Genomic DNA, 8,512 nt, shown 5'->3' with positions numbered 1-8,512 from the left:
TTGACTTGAGGGTACTAGGGAGGAGCTCAATTAAGCTTAATTCCTCTCCTTGCACTGACCCTTGACTGAACATTCCTTCACAAGGAACAATGCTCTTCCTCCACCCTTAGAGAGAAGGCCTAAGGTAAAAGTGGGTATCTCATGGACTTCCCTGGTGGCCCCGTGATTAAGAATATGCCTGCCAATGAAGGGGACATGAGTTTGATACCTGGACCAGGAAGATTCCACATGCTGCAGGGCAACAAAGCCCATGCGTTCACCACAGCTAGTGAAGCTCATATGCTCTAGAGTCCTGGCTCCATAACAAAAGAAGGGACCACAATGAGAAGCCTGTGCACCATAACTAGAGAGTAACCTCCACTTGCTGCAACTAGAGCAAGGTCCTGCATAGCAATGAAGACCCAGCACAGCCAAAAATAATAAATAAATAAAGTTTAAACTGTTAGTACCTCATGTCAACTCATCCTGTGTGGTTAATGATTGGTTCTCAACAATTCCCTGAAATCACTTTTATTATGGAAGGAAGAAAGCTCCCTGAACTTTGCCAAAGAGATCTGTGATGTGGTCTTTGGGAGCAAAAATGATTGTACTGATGTCTGCTATTTAATGTTTCAACTAACCATCCCTTGCCTCATCAAGGCCATTGCCTTTGGTTGCTAAAGTTTTGAATACTTGCCATCTCCAGTCCTTTCAGCAGGTAATCCAGGTGAATTTGCTTTTCCAAAGGAGATTGGCTGATTCTATGTCCTGTTATTTGCAAACAGACCTTAAAATGCCTTTTCTTAGCTCTTCTTCCTGCAACCCTGATTTGGAAGTGCCAGTTCAATCTCAGTCACAATTATCTACTCCTCCATAAATGGCTGCACCTGTGTTTGCATAAAACCATCTCTAGTATGACATTATCTTTGTCTGTATGGCACTGAAGTAGGAATCTGACAGCTGATTAGAGAGTTGGAAAAAACACTCCAAAGAAAAGAACAAAAGATGCAGGAAAGAGCAGTGGGTGGGGTGCTGATGACAGACTCCATCAAATGCCTCATTTTACCTGAGGACAGCCTTTTTCTGAGAATCCCAGTTCTCTTCTGTTGGAACTGGGCTGAATCCCAGCATTCACCTGTGTGATGCGCCTCTCCACCAGGTGGAGACCAGGGAGCTAGGAGTTAGAAGGAGAGTTTGAATTGGGTTGGTACACAGGGCATGTTTATGGGGTTAGGATCTGTGTAGAAACAGCCCCACTTTCTGTTATAACTCTTGATGATGGAAGATGTTCTGTGAATGTTGGCACCTGGCATTCTGGAAGGGTCTGAGAGTGGGCTGCGAGGGGACCAGGGTGCAGGGACCGAGAAGGATGTGATGAGAGCACAGAGGTAGTCACTGACTCGCTCACACCCCTGCTCCGCCCCGAGGCCCGGGGTGGGGTGGATGAGGGGTGCACTTGGAAGGACTTGGCACTGCTAGGGCCCTTCCTTTTCCTCACTCTGTGAGCAGGGTCTAGAGGAGAAATGGAGGAGGATGCCCTGGTAGAAAAGAGATGGATCCTAAATGAGACTTCATTTCACAGGCTGACCCACTCAGCTTTGTGTTTACCTGTGGGTTTGGAGTGAAGCTGGCACATGGAGGAGCCTGAGGATAGGTCTCCAGTTATGCTCACTTCCTGAGGTCTCATCATGTACCACTGGCCACTGCTGCCCAGTTCTGCCCTGGAAGAGAGTGGGGCTGGGCAGGGTTGGGCACCATCCTACAAAGGAGACATTTTCCCTTGAGAAGCCACCTTGACAAGGGACTTGTTTTACTTAAGCTGAGTCATGCCTGTTGCTGCTAGGACTTCAAGGTCTTCATTCTCGGCCATTTGTTTAATGTTGGGGCTTTTTCCTTCATGAGAACCTCCCTGGAATTTTTGTCTGAAATGCAGTTTCTCGAGTCTTATCCCCAAGTTTACAACAGGTCCTGTAGTGTCTCTGGTGTAGATTTCCTATACTGTGCAGCCAGCACCCAGGGATTGGGACCTGTCTCCTGTGTGATATCACAGTTAATCATCAAGGTTAGTACTACTTTCTCCATTTTACATGATACATTCTTCTCCATTATACATGAGATCCATATGCTCATAGAGGGTAATGAAATCACCATGCAAAGCAGACTTGGTATTTTGGGGGAGCTGGAATTTGCATCTTGGACTTCTGTCACCAGGGCTGTGCTTTCATTGTTTTCACATAGACACAGGGTAGGATCGGTGGAATTCGGGTAGGGAGCAGAAGACCTCAGTAAGAGTTAGTGATTCCTGGTAACTAGTATGGATCTGCTTGACAAGTATTTACTGAATATTCTATGTGGCAGGCTTTGAAGAGACTTTGGGTGGAGGGTGACTGAGGCTCAGAGAAGGCCTGGCTCTCAGGGATATGGCCTGTAGCACAGGAGCCAGATGCTTTACAGAGAAGCACATCTAATTTTAAAATACAGACTGTGACGTATTCAACATTCATGCATTCCTTGGTCCCACTGTGTCCACCCAGTTGGTAAACACAGTATAAATATGGGACTACTGGGAGGAGTTTGGGCTTCTGGTGATTCGAATGGTAAAGAATCTGCCTGCAATGCAGGAGACCTGCGTTCAATCCCTGGGTCAGGAAGATACCCTGGAGAAAGAAATGCCAATTATAAATACAGGACTATTGAAAAGAGATGAAATTCTTTTGGGGAAATGTCCATCAGGTATTTTTATTTTAAGAGGGAAAATAAGAAGTATGTTTGATCAAATGTCCCCTGAAATTTAGCCATGGGTTCCTGGTGGTGCTTTTGGATACAAAAACTTGTTGTCAAGGTTTGTGCGGCAGCTATGCTGCCTAAGGGTGTGGGAATTTAGGCAAAATCTCCACATCTCTCTGGGCCTCAGTTTCCCCATCCATAAGAGAAGGTTATTCCAATTCTCCAAATTCCTTTCCTGCTGAGTTTTTTCTGAGTGCATAAGAGACTGAGATGCATGTTAAACATGCACTGGGATCTGCAGCCAAGACCTGATCTTGGTTCCTTCTCTGTGTGTCCCCTATAGGAGCCTCAACTGGGCCCACACACTGGAAACACAGAGAGGAGATAGGGGATGGAAGAAAGGAAATCAGCAGGTTCGGAGGATGAGAAAACCCCAAGAGAAGCAAGGTAATGGTCGAGGAGCTGTTTGCCAAGGGAGGTGAGGATAAGGGCAAGCTGAGCTTGGAAAGTTCAATAGGAAGTGAGGAATGCACAGCATCATCTAAGTTCTCAAGGAGCAACCTGAGCTGAGCAAGAAGGACCAGGAGAGTAACTTAGTCCACAGTGAACTTGTGCACCTGCCGAGGAGATCCACACGACGGATCCAGTTGGCTTTACTGCTAGGAGCACCAATTCCAGGAGGAGGATGAGGTCTATACTGCTGCGAGCACCAATTCCCGGAGGAGGAGGATGAGACCCTGAGGCTCTGCCCTAGACCCCCAGCCTGAAACGTGGAAGTGCCCACATGTGGATGTCCTCCAAGTAAGTGTGCAATAAGGTGGATAAATGGTGTTTGGAGAAAATTAGAGATCTTCATTCTTATCAGGGGCCAGGATAATGGGACTCATTTCTGAAGCAGAGATGGTAATAATATTCTTCTGCATGTATAATTTTGAGGCTTTACGCACATCATCTCTTAACTATGTGTTGAGTGCTTAATTTGCAGACAAGAAAGAGTATGTATACTGTTCCAGTGTATAAATTTGTTAAAAAGGCAAATTCATCTAAACTGGCAATGGTTCCTTGGGGCTAAGAGTTGAGGGCATGATGCACTGCAAAGGGGAACAAGGAAAGTTGTGACCAATGGAAACACCCTGCATCTTGATTCTGGCTGTGGTTTCCATAGTGTATACATCTATCAAAATGCATTTAGTTGTATATTTTTAAATGGTGCAGTCAAGAGGACTCATATAAAAATCTACCACATTTCTCCATACCAGCAGTATTAGGAAATGAAATTCAGTAAAACATAATAGAGAGAAACATCCATGATCATTTAATGCTTAAGAATACAGATACTGACGACTCCTGAAATCTATTGCTCAGAGACATTAAAGAAGACCTAAATAAACAGAAATATACATTATATTCATAGATTGGAAGACAATATTTTTAGAAAGTCAAATCCATGTTCTTCTGAATAGTATTGCAGCTGGCATTTGGAGCGAGGTATAGTTTTGCAGGCGAATTATAACATGTAAGTGGAAATCAAAGTATCTCAATGAGCCAAGACTGAGAATTAAGTTTGAGGGTTTACTCTACTAGATTTCAAAACTCAGGTTAAAACTACAGTAAGTAGGAGACTATACTGGTGTAAGTAAACAGAACACAAATTGATGAATGAAAGAGGAAAGATAGAAAAGTTACCCACACCCATATTCAGTTTTTTAATAAAGTCACAAATATGCATCACGGGGTAATGATAGACTTCTCTGAAAAATATCTGTTGTGATAAACAGTATCAAGTGAGAAATTATCAATACATTGGGGAAGTTTTCGGTAGAAATGCAGTATAGGGGAAGGAAACAGCTATTTGGAAGAATCTGACACAAGAGTGAACTGGAAAATGTGGTCTGGGGTTTCGGAGTAGAAGGGATGCTACCCGGGTGTGGCTCCAGCACTTACAGCAAGGGGGTCTTGGCCTCTTAGAGACCCTCTCTGTGCCTCAGTTTCTTCAACTGCAAAGCAGCAGAGAGTTATGTTTTTGGCACCAGTCAATTTTGAACAGTAGAAGTACCATAAATGAAATAATCATCCCCTCGAATCATGAAGGAGGTCATTGAAATCAGTGGGTAAAACTAAGTGCACACCTGAGTGCCTTTAACAAATAGATTCCAGGTCCCACCTCAACTCACTGAACGACAGTTGCTTCAGGAGAGGAGTGTGCACTTGTCTGGGTGCTAACTCAGATTAGTGACTCTTACAATGATCAGCTTGGGGACAGAACACACTGAGGTGTATAACTTTTACCCAAACACAGAAGTAGGACAGAGCAGAAGCACAGGGGTGTTTCCAATCCAGTGACTAAAGCAGAGGACTGTTGGAAGACTCTAGAGTTGAAGGACTAGGCCCATCTGACCCCATTTTACTCTTGTCCAGTTTACAGCAGAGACACAAGTCCTTGGGGACACATGCCTGTGGCAGCTGACCATCCACCTTGAGGAAAGTGAGAGGCCGAATTTTTAACTCAGTCTGGTTTTGAGTGAAAGCTAAATTCACCCTTGTTTGCTCATTGATGGGACCAATCTTCTCCAAGCTGCCACTTTCTAAAAAATAAATTGCATTGCTATAAATGCAAACTTCAACAATGATGTTTATTAGAAAATTTTATAAATACCCAAGCCATCTAACAAGAAACCAAAAAGCTGGCAAGAGCATTCAATTTCAGGAAAGTTCAGCCCGTTAGTGCACAGTCACTGATAGAAAAGATTCTTGAGTTGAAGGGAAGTGATCCCTTTCTGTCCTGGGACATCCTGCTAACTTCAGTGGGCTGGGAAAGCAGCTGCCCATTCTAACAGACGGGATTCTCAGGTGGCGCTAGTGGTAAAGAACCCACCTGCTAATGTAGGACACGCAAGAGACATGGATTTTTGTTTTTCTTTTTATTTTCAAATCGAAGGTCAAGTTTAAATTTAATGACTTTGGTATTAACTATACACATACGAGTAAGTGCTAAGACTTAAAATCTTCCGATTCAGTTATGTGTGACTCCAGACAGGATCCAGAGAGGAGTTCTAAAAATCTCTTCTCTGGGTTTTATGGAGACTTTCTTTACCCTCTTGTGTTAGCCTCTTAAGGCACTGCGTCAGCCTTAAAAGGGCAATGGAAAGGGTGAAGGAGACACGGTATTGATCCCTGGTCAGGAAGATTCCCTGGAGGAAGAAATGGCAAGCCACTCCAGTGTTCTTGCCTGGGAAATTCCATGAGCAGAGGAGGCTGGAGGGCTACAGTCCATGGGATCACAAAGAGTCGGACACGACTGGCGCAGCTTAGCACACACACGTTCTGACAGACGGGCTGCTCTTGCCTCCAGACGGTGTCTGGTGTCCTGAAACACGTCAGCGCTCAGGGAGCCTTTAGAAGGGCCCAGCCCTCACTTCTGCTATTGCTCAGTGCGTAGAAATGGTTCAGTTGACAAAAGGTAGGGCTCTAGGAATAAAGTCAGGTCACAGAGAAACAGAGGAGTATGAAATGGGACAAAGGCAGGATAAAAACAAAAGGATTCTCCTGCCTACAAAATGCAAAGCAATAGCTTACTTGCCTTGATAAAATGTTTTGTTTTTTTTTTTAATTTTAACTTTGGTTGAATAAATTTTTTTAATGTACTTCTTCTAAAATGATGTTACCTTGAATGATTACGATAAAGGAAAGTATCATAATATGTGTGAAATGCCTGGCAAGGTATCAGTCAATGAACTGTACCTGTTATACACTTCTGCTAGCATGGCAAAATTCATCCCCATTTGACCTCAAGTCAGATACCTTCTGGTGAGCTTTTTTGGTTTCATCCTATTTATAATGAAGAAATTTGACACATTTTTCTTTCTCCCACAGAATGTCAGGCCCCATAGCAACCGGAAAATAGATTCCCTTCAAGCCTTTGCTGCATCTCACATACCAATTATCACTAAGCATTGAGTTGGAGGATTGTGTGGGGGTGTGGGGAAGATAAGCTTTCATAAATAGTTGTTCCAGTTCTGTATCTTTTACCTTAACATGAACAAATGCTCAGTGGCCTGTTGTCACACCCATTTCACCCTCCATCCAGGTTATACCAACAGCTAAACTGAAGAGACGGATGCTATAGGGGTTCCCCAAGTCTCAGACTCACAAGACCCAGGTCGGAAGAGATGCTAGGGAAATGAAGAGTTGGTTCAGACCATCCCTGTCCCAGGGCTGCCTGTCTCTCTTACCTCAAACTCAGCTTCTATGTCACTGAACACAATACTTATGTTCACTTTGGATCATCATGATCCCCGATCTATGACCTTGAACTCAACCATGCTCTGTATCTGGAATACAACCACAGGTCAATGGCAGGAGGAAAACTCAAAGAGATGGTCAAAGTGTGTGCCACCAACACTGCTCTGGAGCCCTGGTCTGTTCAATATGTGGGTGAACTGAATGAACACAGAACGATACACGAGGCTGTCAGATCTTTCCTAAACAGACAGGTACCCCATGTATTCAGTGGCTCAGTGGTAAAGAATCAGCCGGCAATGCAAGAGACACAAGAGATGCGGGATCGATCCCTGGGTCAGGAAGATCCCCTGGAAGTGGGCATGGCAACCCACTCCAGGATTCTTGCAAGGAGAATCCCCATAGAGAGAGGAGCCTGACGGGCTACCGTCCTGGGATCGCAAAGAGTCAGACAAGAATGAAGTGATGGCACAAGCACACCATGTTTTCTAGGATATACACATAGACTCTTCTAGTCACTTTGACAGCTTGGAAAGAGCTCTTGTGAGGTTACAATGAAATACATAAGTGAAGGTATTAAATGCAGTGTTTAGTAACATTTTTTAAAAAATCAAATAGAACAACCCAGACCCAGGGGAAGAATTCAGAAAGTAGGGATATCATACTTAAGTTTATTCTGAAGACAACATGCTGCCCAGCAAAGAGAAGAAAATGACATAACAACAGGATGCAGCAAAAGCACTGAGATGGGACAAAAAATATATTTAAAAATTATTTATTCATTTAGTATCGTAGTTTGATTTGTATCCTACAGTTTTTAGGACACAGACTAAACTGAAGAAGACCCAGAGAAGAAGTTCATCACAGTCTACAAGTTTGATGTCCTTCACTTGTGGAAAAGCCTTAAGATCAGTTTAAAGAGAAGATGAGGTGATATGGTTTGTCCAGTAGTCATGTATGCACGTGAGAGTTGGACTATAAAGAAAGCGAGTGGCGAAGAATTGATGCTTTTGAAATGTGGTGTTGGAGAAGATTCTTGAGAGCCCCTTGGACTCCATGGTGATCAAACCAGTCCATCCTAAAGGAAATCAATCATGAATATTCACTAGAAGGACTGATGCGGAGGCTGAAACTCCAATACTTTGTCCACCTGATGCAAAGAACTGACTCACTGGAAAAGACCCTGATACTGGGAAAGATTGAAGGCGGGAGGAGAAGGGGACGACAGAGGATCAGATGGTTGGATGGCATCACCGACTCTGTGGATGTGAATTTGAGTGAACTCCAGGAGTTGGTGATGGACAGGGAGGCCTGGTGTGCTGCAGTCCATGGGGTTGCAAAGAGTCGGACATGACTGAGCAACTGAAATGAACTGAACTGAACTGAGGTGACTTTATGACAGCCCGACAGAAATTAAGACCTGCTGGCAAAGTTTTTTTTCCATGAATATTTTTATACACAGATGAATGAACAATGGGAACTCAGCTGAGATAGTTTTTGGAAGGAGATAGGTCAGTGGAATCGGAACGTATGTCGACAACCCAAGAGTGGCTGCTGAGGGATTGGG

General features: G+C 43.9%; 1 non-coding gene across 1 annotated transcript; it reads right to left on the bottom strand.

The window, feature by feature from the left end:
* Window positions 1-5,725: 5,725 nt before the first annotated feature.
* On the bottom strand, window positions 5,726-5,848 carry LOC122678573. Its single transcript, XR_006336226.1, has one exon. It is a non-coding gene; the product is annotated as a small nucleolar RNA SNORA26 (small nucleolar RNA).
* Window positions 5,849-8,512: the final 2,664 nt, after the last annotated feature.

The sequence above is a fragment of the Cervus elaphus genome, chromosome 20 (genome assembly GCF_910594005.1).
Source record: "Cervus elaphus chromosome 20, mCerEla1.1, whole genome shotgun sequence".
Lineage (NCBI taxonomy): Eukaryota > Metazoa > Chordata > Mammalia > Artiodactyla > Cervidae > Cervus > Cervus elaphus.
This window is presented reverse-complemented; position numbering and strand designations above follow the sequence as displayed.